The 22,070-nt window shown below is 41.0% G+C and overlaps 1 long non-coding RNA gene across 4 annotated transcripts in view; it reads left to right on the forward strand.

Annotated features, from left to right (window-relative positions):
- The window catches only part of LOC147371882 (uncharacterized), a 29,998-nt gene extending 19,890 nt beyond the window's left edge, over positions 1-10,108 (forward strand). For 2 of the 4 annotated variants that reach the window (XR_015163815.1, XR_015163814.1), the window contains one exon: positions 9,478-10,108. This is a non-coding gene — a long non-coding RNA (uncharacterized LOC147371882). Of the gene's footprint in view, positions 1-7,907 lie in introns of all 4 variants that reach the window. The other 2 variants (XR_015163813.1, XR_015163816.1) reach the window with 2 other exon arrangements.
- Positions 10,109-22,070: the final 11,962 nt, after the last annotated feature.

Raw genomic sequence — 22,070 nt, forward strand, 5'->3', positions numbered from 1 at the left:
AGGTCCTTTTTGTGGCTCTTGCCTCCCTTTGGGCAGATAACAGATAGCAGCTTCGGTCTCATTTAGGGCACCCACAAGTGCAAAGAGACAGAGAGGAGACAGAAGAGGGATGTGACAGGCGATGAAAACACCTCCCTTTCTGCCAACACGGGGCTTTCTTTCCACTGTGTCTCTGTTCGGTCTCAGGTGCCAACCCCACATGGCCCCTGTACACGGCAGGCCCAGAGGGGCCAGAACCCTTCCAAACAGCAGGAATAAAGCAGACAGAGCTTGTTACTTTGAGGAGCAAAAAGTGAAAATGAAAGTTTTGTGGCATTTACCTGTCCCTCTGCAGAGGTCTGGCTAATTGTATACATACTCTCCTGCAGACTCTTGCTGGATGTCCCATTATAAAAAATGGCAGCAACTATCAGATGGTCCCATTACTGTCACCAGGAAAATAAAACCATGGAGATTCATGGACACAAAATTGATTATCAAGTAAAAATCAAGAGTACAACTAATATTCTTCTAGTCACTTAGCAGATATCAGAGAGAGTATCTCTTGGGCTCTCGCCTGAAATTTAGATTAATAAACCTAACTGTCAAGAAAGAAGAGATGGATGGGTGACTAACTTGATTCAGGGGAAAAAGAAGGTATGTTTCTTACATTAAATAGATTTACCTTCCAGTCTTCCATGTGGGAAGAATAATATTTGCTTTTCTTTCATTTTTCAGTCACTTGTGACAAGTACACAGTCTCAAATTCCCATGATTGGATTAAATCACTATAAATAGACCTTGGAAAATTCACTCTGACTTTTAGACCCTGGCACTTGGAGGCAAGAATTTCCCCTCTCCATCCTGATATTTTTTTTAAAAAACCCTTGCTATGCTTTTTTGTTCTGTAGTTAGTTTCTTTTTTACATGGTTTCCATACCAAGTGATAAAAAGTCTGCAGGAGAAGGAAGATTGCAGAATTGTGTACGATTTGTCAAGGTGAACAGAAGCCCTGGGATGAATGCTTATGTGTGATCCTCAGACCTAAGCAGCAACTCCAGACACCCAGTGAGCAGCAAACATAAATTTGATCTGAGAAAATCCTATTCTAACAATTGGTCTATTTAAATTCATGTCCAGTGTGCTTAGTTGTGCTTAAATCATATACCTTATTCAAGTCATAAATAAATAAATACGTAATGCTCAGCAGATAAGCCAAGACTTTGGCTTCTATAGCCCTTCCCCTCTCAAAGACGATTGCTGTGGGCTTGTTGGAAGGATGACTTGCCTTCAGTTATCCAGATTGTTACTTGGATGCATGGTTCCTATGTGAAAGAATAAAATAAAAGTACCAGTTCATTGTCACCTAGTTTTAATGAGCCTCAATCTAAATTTAAGGGAAGAATGGGATTCACAAGAGACACAATTATTAGTCCAGAATCCATATGCTGAAACTTGAATTTTAATTAAAGAAGACTATGCCATTTCACTAAATTGGTAATAAGTTTTTTTTTTTTTTAGAGAACTAAATGTTCACTGCTTCCATTTAGTAATCTTAGTTTAGGAAACTCTACAGTTGATATTCATCTACATGGACCATGTGTAGAGACAGAGTTCCATTCCGTTCTTCCCCAAGGCCTCAGTGTGAGCGTTTATTCTTTCTTATTGTTTGGAATTAAGTTCTCAGTAGTTCTATGCTGGATTATGAACTCCCTGTGAGCAAAATACAATCCACATTATATAATCTAGAGGTGTCTGTTGTTTATGAAGATGATTGGAATGTCTTCAGTATCCTACCAGTTATGAAGAGCTCTACAAGACCTGCCATGATATGGTGTTAAATTTCTAGAAGACTTTCTTTTAATTTCAGCAAATATTAATAGAACAGTCATCAAAGCCATGGAGTGGGACAAACCTTGGATTCAGCAATAAAAATAGGAAAGTATTTCATGGGGATGATAGGAAGTGAGTCCTACAGGCTGTTTAGAGCACAAGGCCAAAGGCTAGTTCCAAGAAAATGTGAGTGGAATTTCACAATGAAACTAACTTACAAGGTAAACTCCAGGGTGGAATATATAAATTATTTTTTTGTGTCTGAAATGAAGGTGAGCAGAAGGTGAGAGTGGACATCAGTTACTATTCTTCTGTAGGGAAGCCTGGGATGAGGAAAGAAGTGTTTATATGCAGACAAAGATGGAAGAAAACCCACTGCAGACTCTCTGGCACCCAAAAGCCTCAGAGATGGTAATTGGAACAATTGGGCCACTTCAACACCACCAGACCTATGAGCAGAGATGTCTGCCTCCAGGGTCCACTGATGTTACAGCTTGCAATGCCTGTGACTCTAAATACAGACTGCCATCTGACTGATACGTTCAGATAGGGCCCACCCAAGACTCACCAGTGTGCAGCAGATGGAGGGGCCAATAAACTCCATGAACTGAATTCTCTAATCTGTTCTTTGACTCCGAGTGACTGGAAGAAATTGGGCAGTAGATTCTCTTGGTAATTTGGCTGAAAAAGAACAAGCTAAACAAAATAATGACCTCCCTTTCGGAAACTTTTAAAGTATTCACTTCAAAGACACCAAAGTATCCGTTCCCCACTCCCTCTCATTCCTACTCCAACCACAGGGATTGCCTGTCTTCAGAAATAACCCTGAAGGAGTGGCTGGGAAGTGAACAGGAGGCTGCCATTGCAGGGCAGGGCTCTCGTACTCCCCAGGGTTTGGAAAGTCTTAGTTACTCAAAGGTTTTCATAAATCTTGCATGTCTTATTCCTGCCCCAGTGTTCCCTCTCGAAGCCTCTTAGTGTCCCTAAGTAATGAAGAGTCTTTATCCCACATTCACACCTGTCATTCTTACTAGGTTCCAACATTCAAGTCTCACTTAGTATTTCATCCCAATGATAGCTTCTTAGGAATTGAACTTTCTCAAATTTACTTGTATAGAAATATCAACATTGCCAGACATTTAAAAAGATGTTCAAATAGGTCTAACCTTTAACAAAATACACTCACCTTTACCTGGAAAACAAGAAATAAATACTTTTAGCTGAAACTTTGTCAGCTGGAGCTTCTTAAATTTTTTAATGGAAACATTTTATCTGTAAACCCAATATAAGGGTTTTAAACTAATTTTGAATATTTCTTTTTTAAATTTTATTATTGGAGCATTATTGCTTTACAATATTGGAGTATAATTGCTTTACAATAGTGTATTAGTTTCTTCTGTACAGCAAAGTGAATTAGCTATATGAATACATATATCTCCTCCCTTTTGAGCCTCTCTCCCACCCACATCCCACCCCTCTAGGTCATCACAGAGTACAGACCTGAGCTATCTATTTTACACATGGTAGTGTGTATATTTCTAAAAAGAATTAGTGTTAATGTTAGAATAGGTATTAAAAAATTAAATAATTCTGTCATTTCTTAGGTGAGTAAACTGAGGCATAAAGAGGTTAAGGGAACTGCTTAGAGAAATTATGTTCCCAAATTCCTTTTGTAGTAATATTATTTAATAAAAATAGAAATAATATTATTTAATAAAAATAGAAAACCCCAATCCCTACATATACTCTATCAATAAGCCTGTGACTCTTGTGTGAGTCTCGTCACAGTGTGAAAACCACACCATAAGCAGGGATCTTTTTCACTGAAGAGGCTTATTCCTCTCCCTAATTTAGATCTGACAGTTGGTGGAGTGGGCAGAGGCTGCCCACAAATGGTCACCAGGTGGGATTTCCTGCTGCATAAAGAGAACTTGTTGACCTAAGAGAAGTATTCATATTAGATCAAACCTTCCTGGAAAATTCCACGTTAGTATATGACTCAGAGAGAGAAACTAGGGGCAGGCCCATCTTTAAGTTGAGCAGGTCTTAACCATGGCTCAGTGTGCTCACTCTGCTTCTAGAAGGAGATGACTGTGGAGTTATCTAACAACTTGTTCTTTCTTACAACAGCTCCTGTCTCAGCCATTGGGATTTTCTAATTCTTCCAGAATTGACGTTGGAGGGGTGGAGGGGCGGGACAGGCTTCAGGGAGGAGACAGGAGGTAAAAGTGTTGAGCATGAAATTTTTCTGGGAACACTGAACGCATGGGGAAAGCAAGGGTGCTCTAGTGGCCACCCCTCCCCAACTGCCCCAACTGTCAGTGCCTGGCAGGAACTCTGGGCTTCCTAAGTTAATACCCTCCATCCAGAGAAATTCCCTGGGAGGCACCCCACCCCCAATTACCTCCATTTTCCTTTCATTTCCAACAATTCCACAACAGTTAAGAGACGGCTTTCATTGCGAAGGTGGAAGATAAGATCTTGAAATATGAATCATTGTGTTTTTCTTTCTGTTCAGCCTTTCCTGACCCTTCCTCTAGTAGGCAGAAGCATCTACTTTGCCTGCAGAAGAATTAAGAGTTGTTATGACTGGAAATCTGAGAGTCAGGAAAGGTTATTTTTCAGAATGTTTCTTTCCACTCAAGGCATATCAGAGAGTTAATGCTAAAATGAAGACGCGCAGCACCAGGAGGCCTGGGGGCCTGACCAGCTCCTGTCAACAGCACTCATCCCTGCTCCTCCGCAGCTGGGCAGGAGCCTCCCATGTCATGTGCCCCTACATCACCCCAGATGACCCTCTGGTGACCTAAGAAATTGCCGAGCCCATTGACCTGCCCTTTGTCAATGGTCCAACACTAAGAAAAATGGAGACCTTGACGCTTGAGCGATAGTGAGGGGAAAGACTCAGCAGTAGTCTGTGGGTGGGGCTGGGGCTGGGGGAAGAGGAATTTACCAGTAACACAGTAAACAGTGGTGTTTCTGGAAGGACAGTGTGTTTTTTTAATTGAAGTGTAGTTGATTTATAATAGTGTATCAGTTTCAGGAGTACAGTTTAGGGATTCAGTATTTTTACAGATTATATTCCATTAAAAGTTATTACGAAGTAATGGCAATAATTCCCTGCACTGTACAATATATCCGTGTTGCTTCTCCGTTTCATACACAGTAGTTTGTAGCGCTTAATCCTGTATCCCTAACCTGCCCCTCCCCACCCCTCCCCGCTTCGGTAACCACTAGTTTGTTTTCTGTATCTGTCAGTCTGTTTCTGCTTTGCATATACACTCATTACTATTATTTTTTAGACTCTGTATTTAAGTGATATCATACAGTATCTGTCTTTGACTTATTTCACTATTTGTTGCTGCAAGTAGCAGAATTTCATTTTTTTTGGAGGAGTAACATTTCACTACATATATGTACCATATCTTCTTTATCCATTCACCTGTTGATGAACACTGAAGTTGTTTCCATATCTTGGCTATTGTAAATACTGCTCTTATGAACGCTGGGCTGTATGTATACTTTTTGGTGTTTTTGCTTTTTTGGGGACATATACCCAGGAGTGGAAATGCTGGGTCATAGGGTAGTTCTACTTTCAGTTTTTTGAGGAATCTCCAGTGTTTTCCACAGTGGCTGCACCAGTTTACATTTCCACCAACAGAGTGAAAGCATTTTTTGAAGCGATTTTTTAAATTTCTGATGCCAGCCTTTCTAAATACCTGAGGATCCTGTGGGATGCTTGCTTAGTGGACTGTGACCCAGGGGTGCTGGTGGTATTTATGGCTGGTTTCTTTTAATTAGTCTGTGCCCGGCCAGTGCTGCATACTTTCGAAACATTATTTTGTTCCATCTTTACAACAAGCCAATAGAGAAGGTGTTATATTATGAATGAAGAAACAGACTTTAGTGCTTCTGACCTTAAAACACTGGACCACACCACCTTTAATAGGAAATTAGAGATGATAGACAGTAAGGATAATACACTTCCTCAAATCTTCTATTTCCTAAAATATATCTAGCTTTTATGATAGATTCTATTTTAGATAAACCTAGGAAACAATACTTTTAATTGGAACTTGAAAGTTTTCCTGCTAAGCAAAATAAAATTTGACTTACCTGGATATATTAAGACCCAGGTCCTAAGTTGCTATTATTATAACTTATCTAAATTTGTACAAGGAAGGGTCTCCCTTGGTCACTCAAATGAAAGAATAAGAATCAAAAATGATTTTAAAGGAACCAGTCAAAGACCTTAGGTCTTAGGCTCCCTTTTGGGCCATAGAGGTCCAGTGACCTCTCCCCAGGCACCCCATTCAGGAACCCCAAAGGGCAGTAAGCTTTTGGAGAGCTTTGTCAATGGGAAGAGAGTAGCAAAAGAGACAGTTCCTTTATTAATATTCAAGTCCTATCCTTTCTAGGAGAATTTGCTGGAGAATCCCCTTTACAGATCAGAAATAAAAAGGGCCATTCTCCTTGCGACCCCTCCACATCTCCACAGTTTAGTGCCACAGAAGGAAAGGTAAATAAACTGGCTGGGTCTCAAAGCTAATTTTAGGAGGATTAGAGTATTTGCAAATTAGGTCCCTCAATCCATTTTTTCCCTGTATATGTAAAGCAACATATTTCTGCACTATTCAAGAGAAAAGAAAATTAGTGCGAGCTGCCAACAGCTGTCTGACAACCTTGAGCACTGGGTATGTTGGCATTGGTCCAGATTTCACATACGGAGTTCATTTTGGGTTAGTCAGAAAAGGGAATGAGTTGGCCCAGATCCTGTCCCACAAATTCAAGAACAAGGAGCTGAGATTCCCTTCAGAAATTGCTGGAGGGTGGCTCTGCTGGCCCATTTGCCAAGCCTATTTGACATCCACTTGCTTCTCTACCTGATACAAGAACAACTGTTAGCTGTCTGGGTTCTCTTCTGACAAGCCAGTGATTCAGTGTAGCAATTAAACCAAATGAAGATTAATTTTCTTTTCTCTATATCCCTTTTATAAAGATGTATTATTTCCACAGGCTTCAGATTTTTTAAGCTCCTTTTTCTTCTTCTTCATGAATTCTCCTCACCCTCACTTTGACTTTAGCTTATTAGACTGAGGCTGAATTCACTAGCATAATAAAGAACTTAATATTTGTTGAAGAATGAAATCCTCTTGTTTTTCTAATCTGTGACTCACTATTTCAGGGTAATAAACATTTAATGTTTCAAAATGGTAATAGTCATTTTTATGTTCAAAGTAACAAGCAATCAATGTAAGAAAAAAATTAGACAATGCAGAAAGGGATTAAAGAAAAGAAAGTTAAAAAAAAAAAAATCAGTCTCACCACTAGAGAAAACTAACCTCCATTAAAACTGTGAAATCTATGACTTTAGTCTTTTTTATTTTCTTTTTTTTTTTATAAACAGTATATGATTTCTTTTCTTCATTTATTATGGACATTGTTATTTGGGAATAACAGAGATCAATGTCACTGTTTTTAAGAGGTGCATAGTACTACAATGTATAAATGTGCTTTAACATATATTAATAGACATTTTTGCCAATATAAAAAGTGTTGCAATGAACTCCCTGTACATATGTCCTTTCCCACTTGTCTACTTATTTCTTTATGATAAATTCCTATATACATTTTTTCAATGCCTTTGATACATATTGTCAAATTCCCCCTTCCCCCAGAAAACTTGTACTAATTTACTATCTCAGTAAGGTCATAAGAGTGCATTTTTTTCCTCATGCTCTCACAAACACTTTTTAAAAATTTTGCCCATTTGAGAGACAAAAATCTGTGCCTTTATATTGTTTCATTTTCCTCTGACTATTAACCAGGCTGAATATGTTCTCATATGCCAATAATTACATATTTTTAATTATTCTCTTGTGCCCATTCTCCTATTGGGATATTTATATTTTCCTTCCAGTCTTGTAGAAACTCATTACATACAAAGATAACATTTTCTAGACTGTATTTCAGAGAATTTTATTGCCCTTTGAGATATTAATAGGTGTACTGATGGGAGGAAAAAGACTTCCCATGGTCAGATTTAACACATCATTTCTTAAACTTAATTGACCATCAAAAATTTTTTTTTACAGAACCCCCATTAGCATCGTTCAGGACACTGGTGATCTGGGCAAGAACATTTGAGAAATTGCTCTGCAAAGGATAGTAAAGCTTTATCTGTTACATATGTAGTATGGTTTTCCCCATTGTCTTTTCTCCTTTGTCTTTTACGCTGTGATTGTTTTCTACACCACTTTTAAATCATGTGTTCAGTTCTCTCAGTATTTTCCTCTAAATTTAGTAATTTAGAAGCAGTGACCCTGAAATCATACTTATTTGGTTTGAATTCTGGCACCATCATTTGTTTGACCTTGGGAAAACTACTTAAACCTGTCTGCATCTCAATTTTATCATCTAGAAAATGGTAAGAATAAATGGTAAAAAAAAATATAGTTGTTATGAGGATTCAATTACTTAACATAGATAAAGTACTAGAATTGTGTTTGTCACAGAGTCTCAGATGATGATAATAATGATGATGATAATGGGTTCCTTTTCGCATGATAAAGTCTTTCTTCATATCTAGTTGTAAAAAAAAAAGTTACTCATATTTCCTTCTGTGTTTTATGGAGATTAATTTTGGTATTATCTATAAAGCAGAGTCTTCTTCTCCCCTATGGTTAGCTAGGCTTTTTCAACACCATTTATTGATTGATGCTCCCTCTATCATATACTATTACTTTTTTTTCTGGACTTTTCTGCTCAGTCTATTCTAACACCAATGCTTCTTTCCTATTGTTTTCCAGAAAAGTCACAGCTCTGTTTGCCTGAATAAAAAGCACATGTTGGATTCCCTCTTAAAGGGGCCCCAGGAGACGCTTGGTTGAGATGAGGGACTTTGAAAGTGGGATCTGGTTAGCTATGATGCAGACAGGAAATATAGATATCACAGACTTTCCATTTTAACCGTTATTGTGCCTGTTGGTTCCCACACCCCGCTGAGGGCCAGCTGTGGCTATAGCCTGCAGAGTTCCTCAGGAATATTTGTTCACTCTATCTCAGAAAAATTAATATCCCCAAACTCCATCTGGTTGCTATCTTTTCTGATGCATCCACCAAACAACTTCTATAGGAAGCTGTGAGGAGGAGGGATACTAACTTGGCCCATTCCAGACTGTGGGAGGAGAGACAGGCGGTTGGAGCTCAGAGGATGTGGCACTGAGAGGCTTCATAGAGGTGGGACCAGAGCAGCTGTGAGGACATTTCATTCAGAGCTGAGGGAAGCTGGAGCGCCCACAACCCTCTCCTCTCTGCACCCCATTACCTCCTGTTCCCAACAGCCTCTTTGCTGTTCCTCAAACATGGCTCCCCCATGGGCCATTTGTACATGCTGATCCTCTGGATTGTTCTTCCCCCAGCGCCCACATGGCTTGTTCCCAGGTCAGTTTAAGGCCTTGGCTCAAATGTCAACTTGTTGGTGAGACCATCCCTGACTGTTCTACTTGAGGTTGTGCTAGCCCTCCCTACCCCATCTCTGCTTTATTCTTCTGCATAGCACCAACTGTTGTCTGACAAGCTGTTCTACTTTTTATTTATTGTCTGTCTCCCCGCCTTAGACAGTGAATTTCCTAAGAGTCTCTATTGTTTGGTCCCAACACCTAGAACACTGCCCAGTATGTACCTAAGGACTCTGCAGTTGTCTGCAAATGAAGGAACAAGTGAGTGGCCCAGCCAGACAGCATCACTTGCCTGAGACTTTGGGATGTGTCTAGACCTGTTAACAACAGCAGATTCCTCACAAAGCAATTGCCTGAGGGACTCTGGATTTTCAAACTCGTCTCTGCAAACAAGTCATTTCTAAAGTGAGGAGAAAAGGCTGCATCTCTTGAAAGAGCCAGTGAGATTTTGTCTGCAGTGATTTCTTTCATTCAATGCCCTGACTTCATGCATGAGGCTGCCACAGAACCAGGCAGAAGGAAATGCAGGTTAAAAGCACAGGGAGACGCCAGCACACATCCAGCAGGATGGTTAAAATGGAAATACAGAACACGCTGAGTGGAGCCGGGATGGGGAGGAAGAAACTCTCATATACTTTGAAAAACTATTGGGCAGCTCGTAGCAAATGCAGACCATGTGATTCAGCATTTCCACACCTATGTAGACCCAACAGAAATGACTATACGTGGCCAACAAAAATCAGGTAACACAACAACAACAGCAGTGCTTTTGGGCCAAACCCTGGAACAAAAAAAAATGAAGCAAAATAGTAAAGTGGAGTTTTAAAAATATGGTATATTTATGGCTGAGTCCCTTTAATGTTCACCTGAAACTATTACCACATTGTTAATCAGTTATACTCCAATATAAAGCAAAAAGTTTAAAAAAAAAAAAGGAAAAATGGTATTTTCACGTGGTGGGATATTACACAGCACAGGAAATGCAAAATCTCCAAGCCTGTACAATGATAGGGATGAATTACACAAACATAATGCTGAGCTAAATTCAGGTACAAAGGAGTACTGTGTGTCTGCTTTCATCTGTATGAGATTATAAACAGGTAAAGCTAATCCATGCTGCTGGAAGTCCACCATGATTAGAAAGGAACGTAAGCTATGCTTTGGGCTTCTGATAATATCTTTTTCATCTGGGTGCTGGTTACATAGGAATAGTCATCAAACTATAGCTATACATGTATACATTGACTTTTCTGGATGTAATATTTGTTGAAAACTAGGTTCATACATTAGAACCACCAACTGGAGAAGCAGGCTGTTCATTTGCTAAAGCTATTTGTAACTGCAAGCTGAAACTATTCCAGGAAGCAACCACTGGGGCAGGAGATGGAGGCCTGGGAAAGAGGGGAGGGCTTGATCAGGGCTGGAATATACCTCTGAGATACTGCAAAAAGGGAAAAAGCCAGAGGCCAGATATGGAGAGGAGAAGCTGGTAGAAAGCCTCCAGCACCTGGTATTTGAGGTTACTGAGGGCCTGTTGGGGCAGAATGGTGAAGACTCTGCAGCCTGTCTTGGGGAGCACCAGTGGCCACAAGACTGTGCAGGTCAAACTTCTAACCAGATACGGAGGGAAGGGGCTCTCTTGCTTATAAACGGAAACTGGGAACTTTTTTTTTTTTTAATCTGATAACTTGTGTTATAGAAAGCAATAGAAAAAAAGGTAACAGAGAGAGAGAAAAAAATGTATATATATATATATATTTATATAGAAAGAGGCCCTTAATTTCTAAGGAATCAGCCATGGCAGGAGCTCTGCCTGACATGCCTGAGACAGCCTCCTTATTTCTTTCAATTCGTGTAACCAAACATGAAAAGGAGGATGAGAGCGTACGGGAACTACAAGGCCCCACTAGGGTGTGACGCCAGGTAGAAGAGGATTCACCCCACACCTGACCTATATGCTTTGGAGCACACAGTGCTGATGGCACCGGCAAAGGGTTGAGAAACTCACTGCTAACACTGGGGTGGTGGTGTTTAGCCACTAAGTTGTACCTCCTTTGTGACCCCATGGACTATAGCCCACCAGGCTTCTGTCTCTACGGGATTCCCCAGGCAAGAATACTGGAGTGGGTTACCATTTCCTTCTTCAGGGCATTTTCCCAACCCAGGGATTGAACCTGCATCTCCTGCATTGCAGGGAGATTCTTTACCACTGAGCCACCAGGAAAGCCCCAGTGTTGGGGTGTATAAAGAAAGAAAAAGAAGACCACCCCATTATGTCCTATTGCTATGGAGACAAAGGGAACACCCACTCTTCAGTACTGCAGGAGTAGAGGCCACTTAGAAAAAGTTGGGAAGCAATGAATTAGTAAAGGATTTTCATGGTTTCCAGCCTTTCAGGAGCAGGCTCTTGCCAGAGCAAACTTCTAGCCCTCATCCCTAGGATCTGGAAAGATCCAGCTGGAGAAGCTGCCAGGAGAGAAGAAACTTGGAGCCTGGTGATGCTAGTCAGGGAGTCTTTAATGCCACTTGAGAACCAGCATCTGTGCCATCATCCTGGTTTTGGATTCCACAGCTCCAGTGGAGTCTCCAAGGCATTCCCACATGTAAGAGTCAGGGAAGGAGCTGGAGTGGGCAGGGGAGTTGGAGAACAGATGGTTGCATAGGGCCAGCTCTGGCACGCCTACCCTACATGTCCAGATGTGCAGGCAGCATATTTGTGCAGTTCGTATGGCTATTGTTCTCATGCATACACTACGTGCAGAAAGCTACACAGAGAGAAAGAGAAAATATTCAAGCACTGGCTCATCCCATTTCTTCTCTTCAGAGTATCTCAAACAGGCCTCTCAGAGGATGGAAAGTTTCAGTTTTATATCTTAGGAGATACAGGTGAGTCTAAGAAGGACATTAGTAGCTAGAAGCCTAGTGTGTGCCCTTCATGAGCATAATGTCCATTGTTTATGGGCCCAGAGCCATCTTGAATAGAGAAACAAAACCCCCGACCACATAGGGAAAGTCTACATGTATCACACTTTCTAAGAATAACAATTTAAGAGACGGTAGTGACTATCTCTGAGGCTCATAGCAAGTGCATTGTGAAGCATAAACATCCAGATAAAAATTTAAATTTGGATGGGCTATTGCTTTCTAAATAAACACCAAAGGAAACCTGAACCCAAAACTCAGGTTCAGAATGTCTAACACTGCTGACTAGAGACGGTAGTTTTCAGGGCTGATTTTCAGGAGCCAATGGTATCAGATGCAAAGACAAGGAGAAGATAATTTCACTGTGGTTTTGATAGTGTTCACAAGGGATCTTGGAGGCTCCTAACACTACCTGGTAGTTCATGGGAAAGACGGTGGCTGATATGAAATATCTGGAGGTACTAATTGCTTTTGATAATAAAATTGTACTTTATAAGACCTCAGAGGCACATGAATTCTGATCCTCAAAGTTCAAAGCTGCCTGGGAGAATCAGGATTGACCTTGTTCATTTTCAAATACAGATTCCACTCAATGTTTAGCATTGTAACAAGGTATGGACAGATCCTGAATAGATCTTTCCTGGCATTTGTTGGCCATTTCCCACAAATCTTAGAGAATCCGTCTCTAAGTATCCATGTGTTAGTGGCTCAGTCGTATCTGACTCTTTGCAACCCCGTGGACTGTAGCACACCAGGCTACTCCTTCCTTGGGATTTTTCAGACAAGAATACTGGACTGGGTTGCCATTTCCTTCTCCAGAGGATCTTCCTGACCCGAGGATTGAAGCCAGGTCTCCTGCATTGCAGGCAAACTCTTTACCTTCTGAGCTACCAGGGAAGCCTGTATCCTTAGTGGATAATTATAGGTGATTTCAGGATAACCATGGCATTAAGGCCAATCCCTTCTCTAACCAGACCCAGGGATATCAGGCCAGAACTAAAAAGAAGAGAAGCCAAAAGAAGCATTCCCTGTACAAAAGCATCCAGGGCTCTCCCTTTGAAAACTGGTAAGGGAAGACCTGAAGCAGATGGTCAAGGCCTTAGTCACCTGTTTCAGCCAGGTTCTTGTGCTGGCATCAGCTGATTTCATCTGGTTTAAATCCTTTAGTGTAAACACATTTCTAAACGGAGGGCCTCAGAGCTGTGCGACATCAGGAAAGTGCCACGTACATAGTTAAATTCTGCAGGCAGAAGTTCAAACTCATGAGATCCAACATCTTGTGTGCAAGTCAGAACTTTTGGCTCTAAGTTAGTCAGTGAGATACAAGTTCTAGGAGGTGCAGCCATGAGTTTCAGGGGTGAATGGAAAAAATCTCTCATGTCTGAGCCCACTAATGCCAAGCAAGATATGACAGCAGTGGCAGGTGGTCAATTTGGCTGACTCTATTTTCAGGACAGATGTCCCCTCTTGCAGCTTCACCGATAGGAGCCACTTCTCTTGAAGGAGTCAGAGTCATATGAAACTCCCAGGGTCCGGAGAGATACAATATCCATCATGCCAGACAGCTTGGGACTTTCCAAGATGGCACCACTGGTGGTTCTCACCTCTGAAGCATCTGGTAGATGTTACTGCTCCAGGCAGAGAAAATGAAGAGAAGCTCAAAATAGGTGACAGCAAGGAAAGAAACCCAGGACCTCCTATTGGACTAGACAAGAAGTTTCTCTAGGTGATTTTGAATCTGGCACTGAGGTTGGCACAAATTTTAATAATACACCATGACTACTTGATGGTGTATTATTATTGAGTTGGCCAAAAAGTTCATCCAGGTTTTTTGTGACATCTTGTGAAAAAACTCAAACTTTTTGACCAACCCTAGGCTGGATGGCATCACTGACTCGATGGACGTGAGTCTCAGTGAACTCCGAGAGTTGGTGATGGACAGGGAGGCCTGGCGTGCTGGGATTCATGGGGTCGCAAAGAGTCAGACACGACTGAGCGACTGATCTGATCTGATCTGATAAAACAGGTACTGGAATGTTCTCTACAAAGACGCTTTTCCTTGGGAGTATTTTCATCCAGTTCTGAGAGCCTTATAAAGCTTTGAATGGAATATATGAATAGTGGAAAGCTTTACACCTTCTGGAAATCTGTCCCCAGAGGGCAGAACTTTGGTGGAGTGTTCTACTTACGAGTCTCATGTAAAAAGTTTGGGTGATACTTAAAATAATATATTTTAAAGTTACGTTCAGTTCTCTGAACCAAAATCTTAAAATTTATGTTAACATCTCTACCTATGAGCATTATATCCAGAACTCTTGTTTTCTCCTGAGAGTCACTGAGAGGTCTCTGTGTTTTTTTCAAATAAATGTTACAGTCATTTATTCTTTAATATATAGCTGTACTCCCTACTCCCCGCCACTGCAATACTTATCTCCCATATCCATCGAATTTCACTTTATAGGTCCCTTCATCTGATCAGTGGGTTTCTCATTGTCTAACGAAGAGATATGGAAATCACTCAGGTGGGGCAGTCCTGAGGCCACTGTTGACCTGCCTCTCCAAATGTGATCACCTGCAAACTGTCTTGGGCCCCTCTTCCTGATCGACTGAATCAAAACTCAGGAGGTGGAGTCAGCAATCTGGGACCTGTTAGGTCCTCTGGTCAGAGCTCTACACTGAATCACACCGAGCAATTCCCAGCCTTCTTCTCCACAACTCGCCTGCTCTTCTCAAGCAACTACTGAGAGTAACAGGAAACACCAATATGGCATGACACCAACCAAAGTGAAGTAAAATACTATTTTATTATGTAATGGCAATACCACGTAGGGGGACGTTTCTCCCTAAAATCACAGAGATGGATGGTTTCGTGAAGATCAGTGTGGCATGGACTAGACTGGCCAGAATCATTTCAGCACCATCATATAAGGAATCAGAGAGGAAAACATCATCCTTGTCTCCACTCTGCTCTCTACTACTTGAGGGCGGGTGATGGAGGGGGAATCGGATCAGCTTGGCTGTTCATAAAAGAAGCAGGAGGCCCAGAGTTATTTCAGTGCGTGGGAATGGACATGGGATAAACTGAAACAATAAACAACTTGAAAGCTTAAGAAAATAAAGGCAAGGGAGAGAGAGAGCACCATCCGAGCTTGAGTTCTGCAGCCCTGTTGTAGTTCTAAACAAATTCAAGCAGATTGCTTGCTTGCTGGAGTTCTAGTAAAATGGATCTTGCCACTGGCAGCCAGTTCAGAGCGCCTGGCTGCATTTTTGTTTTTTTCTTGTTTTTTGGCTTATCGCCATGTGTCATTAGTGACCTATTTTCACTGCAGTGAGATCAGCCATGTCTGCAGGCCCCTGAATCAGCAGTTTCTCCTCTGTTCACTAACTCCAGGCTGGCAAAGCTGATACCAGTGTAACAGAAAGTGCCACTCCTGCACTCTGCTGAGAGTTGGGGAGGGCACCATTTTGTTACAATGTCGGCTTTGACCCGAGGATGCCCTGAGAGCCCAGCTGTCATGTCTCCTCAACATAAGCAGCTGAACTTGGAATTATCTTGGCCTAGTCATTAATCAGGACTGAAAATAGCCCCAATAGGTCTGGGCTTTGCTTAATTCCTACCCAGGTGGGAAAGGTAGCTTTTAAAAAATAATCTAATTGCAAGATCATATTTTTTTTAAGGCTTTGCACCAAAATAAAAAAATAATTAACCAACACCCCAGTTTGGGAGACAATTCACGGTTAATCTGGCTCTCTAAACAAAACAAAACAAAACAGTGTAGTCTTTTGAACTGCACATTGATTTGAAATGATCCATTTTTGGTGGCTATTAAAAGGAGCCAGAAATTGTGCTCAGAATCTTCCAAAAATACCCTCCAACACAAATTAACTGAAAGAAAATAGCCATTGGTTTAAAGCTCTGCAAGAGAGCCTGTTGCCAGGCAGATTAGACACTGAGCGGTCTTCAAGTCCTTCAAGTCCTTCAAGCCAAGGGCTCTGCGTTTCTCAGCCCCTAGGCTGCTGTTGGCTTTGCCCTCGAAAAGCGTGCTCCTCCTAAGAGCAAACGTTCAGTGCCCTAAAGAATGCTGCTTCTGTGATCACTTTCTGCCTGAGATCATCAGGCAAATCTCTCTGCGATATCAGAGAAGCAATTTCAAATGAAGGGAAGTCAAGCAAAACATTCAAAATAAAAGGAAAAATATAAATACATCTAGATTGATTTCTCTCCATAGTGATCTCTGTGTGCTCATTTTCTTGATCCTCTAATGATAAGAATATGATAGGGTGAAATTAAAGTAAGTACACTTATCACAGTGATCCATGGCTGGCCCAGAGTCAGAAACAGCTGTGGCTCCAATCCAACAGGAACAATTGCAGGACCAGGTGTACTTTAGGAGACACTTCACTATCATTTCTCTCCTCCTGCTGCCTAAAACTTCACCTCACACCCAAACAGCCCCACGAGGCTATTTCTTCCTGCTCTGGACCCCTTGGCCTCCATTCATATCTCCTTTCCCCCAGTTCAAAACTTACCTTACCTCCTCAGAGACCTTCAGGAAGGACTAGCTGGTGAACCAAAGATTCACTCTATCTAGACACAAGTGAAGAATCAGAGCAAGAGAGGTGGAGCTGATGCAAGAATGGCTTGGATTCAGCAAAAAAACACTGAACAGACGACTGGGCCTTGAGGGAAAAAACCTCTACCCCTCACCCCTTTACACCAGCACCACCACCCCACCCTGCCCACACACCTGTTTGAATTCAGAGACCAAGACTCCACTAGGTACCAGCAGCATAAATCAGAGTCACTTATCACCTCTGAGCTCAGCCATAGCATCTGAAAAAATAAATAATAAAAATATCAGTTCTATTCCATAAGTTATTCTGGGGTTAAAGTAAAATAATGTATGTGAAACACTTTGTGGGTTATAAGAAACTATATACACATCATGACTACACATCTCCAGAGCTGTTCAATCATTAACAGATTGATGGGCATAGAAAAGAGAAGGAAAACTGAATTAGGTTTTATTATTATTACAGCAAACAGAGGATGACTAAGTTTCCTCTTGAAGAGAATCTATGATTCTATGAATCTGTCTCTAGTCATCGATTAGCCAAAGTTATAAGCTGAATGTATCCCCCCCCCAAATTCATATGGTGAAACTCTACCCTGCAATATGATATTAGGAGGTGGAGCCTTGGGGAAATAATGAGGATTAGATGAGGTCATGAGAGCAGAGCACTCATGAATGGGATTAGTGTTCTTGTAAGAGTCTCAAGAGAGCTTACCGCCCTCTCTTCTCTGTCATGTGAGAATACAAGAAGTTGGCATTCTGCAACCTGGAAATGGGCCTGCACAAGAACCACCATGCTGCCACCCTGATCTGGGCTTTCTGGCCTCTGGAACTGTGAGAAATACATTTCTGTTGTTTACAAGCCACCAAGACTGTAATGCTTGTTACAGCAGCCCAAATGGACTAAGACATCCAAGGTGGCCCGGACCCAGAGGGATGTTTCAAAAGATAAACACCTAGATAAACACAGATAAATCTCTGTGCAAAGATTTCACTTGAGAAATGTTTATGAAAGACTTGGAAAAAAATTAGAAACTCTAAATATCCCACATAGAGAGGTTTAATTGAACCTCTCTATATAAATTCTCTATATAATGAATTACTATGCATCCATTACAATGACATAGAAGAACATGTAAAATAAAAAAGAGTCTATAATAAGGAATTAGCAGAAAAAAATTACTTATTATACAACACGTGTTACAGACTGACATTAAAAAATGTCCACACACAGGGAACTACATTCAGTATCCTGTGATAAACCATCATGGAAAAAAATATGAAAAATAACGTATTATATGTCTATGCATATGCATATTATATGTATATATATAACTGAATCACTATGCTGTACAGCAGAAATTAACACAACATTGTAAATCAACTATAATAAAATAAATTTTTTAAAAAACACCAGAAAAAAGTGTGCACATACGTACATGCTCTCACGTACAGTGCATGTGGCATGCATGCTGAAGAGGCCAGAAGAATACATATCAACAGGAATGTTTACAGTCAAAGGTTAGAATTATGGGTTACTTGAATTTTACATTTTGGCTTTTATTTATTTTCTACTGTTCTACAAGGAATGTATATTATTTGAATAACACACACAAAAGCAGTAATAGTTATATATATATATATATATATATATATATATATATGTATATAAGATTCTGAGCTCTACCAGTGGGAGAACTTTGAGGCCAGGGACCTTTCAGGACACCCTCAGCACTGCTCTAGAAGAGGCACCTGGCCCCAGAACTCTGCCCTGCCAGGGCCCTTATCTAAGATCACTCCGGCCCTTGTCTGCAATTTCTGCTCAGGCAGCTCTATTGTGCCTGCTTATCAGATGAGGCCTGAATCAGAGATGGAGAGAGAGTTGGCCTCTGGAGTCTGTGTGGAGAAAAAAATCACATGAAAACCTAATACATTTTCAGTCTCATGCCAATGGGTGACTTAGCAACACAATGATTCTGTGAAAGGAAAAGGGTCCCCAGAAAACAAGAAGTGTGTGACCTCTTGTTTCATTGCCTTTAACCCAGGCTGGGTAAGAATTGCTAAGAATAAGAGAGCTATGGAAGTTGTCAGAGAAATCTATGATATTCTTCTGGAAAAATCTTACCCTTCCATGAAATATCTAATAGATTTTATTAATGCCTTTTTCCTACTCAGTGTAGTCAGTCAATGTGTGATAACAGTGTGGATGGTCACAGCTTATATTATTAAAGTTCTAGCTAGTTCACCAGTCCTGGGCTTGGAAATACATGCAAATCTCCTCATTTGAATAGTTGATTTCACATTGTCAGTTATATCCTGTGTCATCAGGGACGATCCCAGGCCTAATGAAGTCTCAGGAGCGTTTTAATCCCATACAGGCTGGTTAGCTTCAGAGAGAGAATTTTCCCCACAAAACTCTTCACCTCAGCTCTTAACCTGGATATCTCACAATTTCCTGGAAAACAACCCTAAATCCTCATCCTCCTGAGACAGTAGCCCTCTGTTCCTAGAAACAGGAAACCATTAGCCATTTATTGTGAGTGTGGCCAGAGTGGGCTGGGAGTTAAGCTTGAGTCGGCCAAAATGATGCAGTGGGGGACTTGTCAGACAGGAAAAACGACAGAATGATGTTCTAACTGGCGATGTGACCAAGGGTCCACCAGATGGGTAGTGATAACCGGTGAGCTATGGCTCTCCAGAGGCAGGAAAAAGATGAAAAGGCACCCCATCTGCTTTATCCATTGCTCTGTTGATGGACATTTAGGTTGCTTCCATGTTCTGCTATTGGAAAGGGGTTGGGGGGTGTGATGAATGGAGAGACTGCAATTGACATACATACACTACTGGTACTATGTATAAAATAGATAACTAATGAGAACCTACTGTATAGCTCAGAGAAACCTACTCAGTGCTCAGTGGTGACCTAAATGGAAAGGAAATCCAAAAAACTGGGGATATATGTGTATGTATAGCTGATTCACTTCATTGTACAGTAGAAACTAACACAACATTGAAAAACAACTATACTCCAAAAAAAAAAAAAAAAAACAGACAAAAAGGCAATCAGATCAGATCAGATCAGTTGCTCAGTCGTGTCCGACTCTTTGCGACCCCATGAATAGCAGCACTCCAGGCCTCCCTGTCCATCACCAACTCCCGGAGTTCACTCAGACTCACATCCATCGAGTCAGTGATGCCATCCAGCCATCTCATCCTCTGTCGTCCCCTTCTCCTCCTGCCCCCAATCCCTCCCACCATCAGGGTCTTTTCCAATGAATCAACTCTTCGCATGAGGTGGCCAAAGTACTGGAGTTTCAGCTTTAGCATCATTCCTTCCAAAGAAATCCCAGGGCTGATCTCCTTCAGAATGGACTGGTAGAAGCACCTAAAAGATGAGACCAACAGAAGCAGATAAATTTTTCTGTCCTTCTTCAAAATAGCAGCATTCCTCTTGTCTTTCTGTTTCTACTTTTCAGTGAGACCAGTGAGCCTCTGGAGTTGAGTCAGCCTAGAAATCTAGTGTATTTGTAGCACCCATTTTGTTTGCTATGAATTGCAGTTTCTTATACCCTTTAATTTTGTGGGGAAAGTGATTGTCATATACTTCAAATACTCCCAGGGCTAAATGGGTGTGTAAACAGGAAAAGGATGGAGAGGGGCTGAATGGTCAGGACACCAAAGATGGCTATTTTTTGCTCTCTGTTCCTCCTCTGCTCAGTCAGCCACCTTACATTCTATCAGGTGTAAGGTGCTTCACTTAAACCTACTCACATCAGTGTGCTTGCCCCCTGCCCTGACTAGTGATTGTTCTAATCCCTAGGCTTGAATGGTTCCACCTGCTTGTTTAATAAAGGGAAACATCTGCCCTAGCGATGGTCATTAACCTGTGAGGCTGTGCATTGCTGGTTTCTCTGGTAACTGATGAGCCATCCAGACATCAATTCCCCCTCTAAATGGTAGCATCCCTCTCCCCAGAGTGCCCAAGATGACTGCCTTTTCCTGCTTGTCCTACCTGGCAGGGTGTCATTCGAGGGCCCTTTTGCTTCAGATGCATAAGATACCCCCGTCCAATGACCCACTGGTGTCTCAGTCGCTGTCTCCAAGTCTGTCTTTGGTCTGGCAACTGCAAGTCTTTCAGGCCCGTGGGGTGCAGCCCAACAGGAACCATGACACCAGAAATTTCCTTTAGGAGGAGCTCTTCTAAAAGTGCACTGATGAGGTGTGACATTGAGTGTGACACCTCTTAACATCTGGTAGATAATTTTTCTATCTGAAATCTGCTTCTCTCTCTCCTGATTATTGATTTGTAAAGGGAGTTTTCCCATTCCATGTTCTTCTTGATTAACACCATCAGTCCAAACCAGGAACCTGCTCTATTCATAAATTCACAGCTGTCCTTTCCTTCATTCTTTCTTTCCCCTTTTTGAAATTGAAGCAAAGTTGATTTACAATGTTGTGTTAATTTGGGGTGTATGGAAAAATGATTCATGTATATACACACACACATATATATTCTTTCAGATTCTCTTCCATTATGGGAAATATAAAATATTGAATATAGTTCCCTGTGCTATACAGTAGATCCTTGTTGTTTATCTATTTTATATATAGTAAGTGTATATCTATTAATCCCAAGCTCCTAATTTATCCCTCCCCGCTTCTGCTTTGGTAGCCGTAAGTTTATTTTCTATGTCTGTGAGCCTATTTCTGTTTTGTAAATAGCTTCATTTGTATCATTTTTAAAATTCCACATGTAAGTGATATCACATGGTATTTGTCTCTCTCTGACTTCATTTAGTATGATAATCTCTAGATTCACCCTTATTGCTGCAAATGGCATTATTTTATTCCTTTCTAAGGTTGAGTAATATTACACTGTATATATGTACCACATCTTCTTTACCCATTCCTCTATAAATGGATATTTAGGTTGCTTCCATGTCTTGGCTATTGAAAAGAGTGCTTCTATGAACTTTGGGGTGCATGCATCTTTTTGAATTGTGGTTTTCTCTGGATATATGCCCAGGAGTGGGATTGGGGGATCATATGGCAACTCTATTTTTAGCTTTTTAAGGAAACTCCATACTGTTTTCTCTAGTGACTGTACCAATTTATATTCCCACCAACAGTGTAGGAGGGTTCCCTTTTCTCCACATCTTCTCCAGTATTTATTATTTGTAGAATTTTTTATGATATGGCCATTTTGACCAGTGTGAGGTGGTACTTCATTGTAGTTTTTATTTGCATTTCTCTGGTTAATGATGTTTACCATCTTTTCATGTGCCTATTGACCATCTGTATG

Source organism: Bos grunniens, chromosome 5, assembly GCF_055505025.1.
Source record: "Bos grunniens cultivar Pamir isolate PY7600 chromosome 5, Bosgru_T2T1.0, whole genome shotgun sequence".
NCBI lineage: Eukaryota > Metazoa > Chordata > Mammalia > Artiodactyla > Bovidae > Bos > Bos grunniens.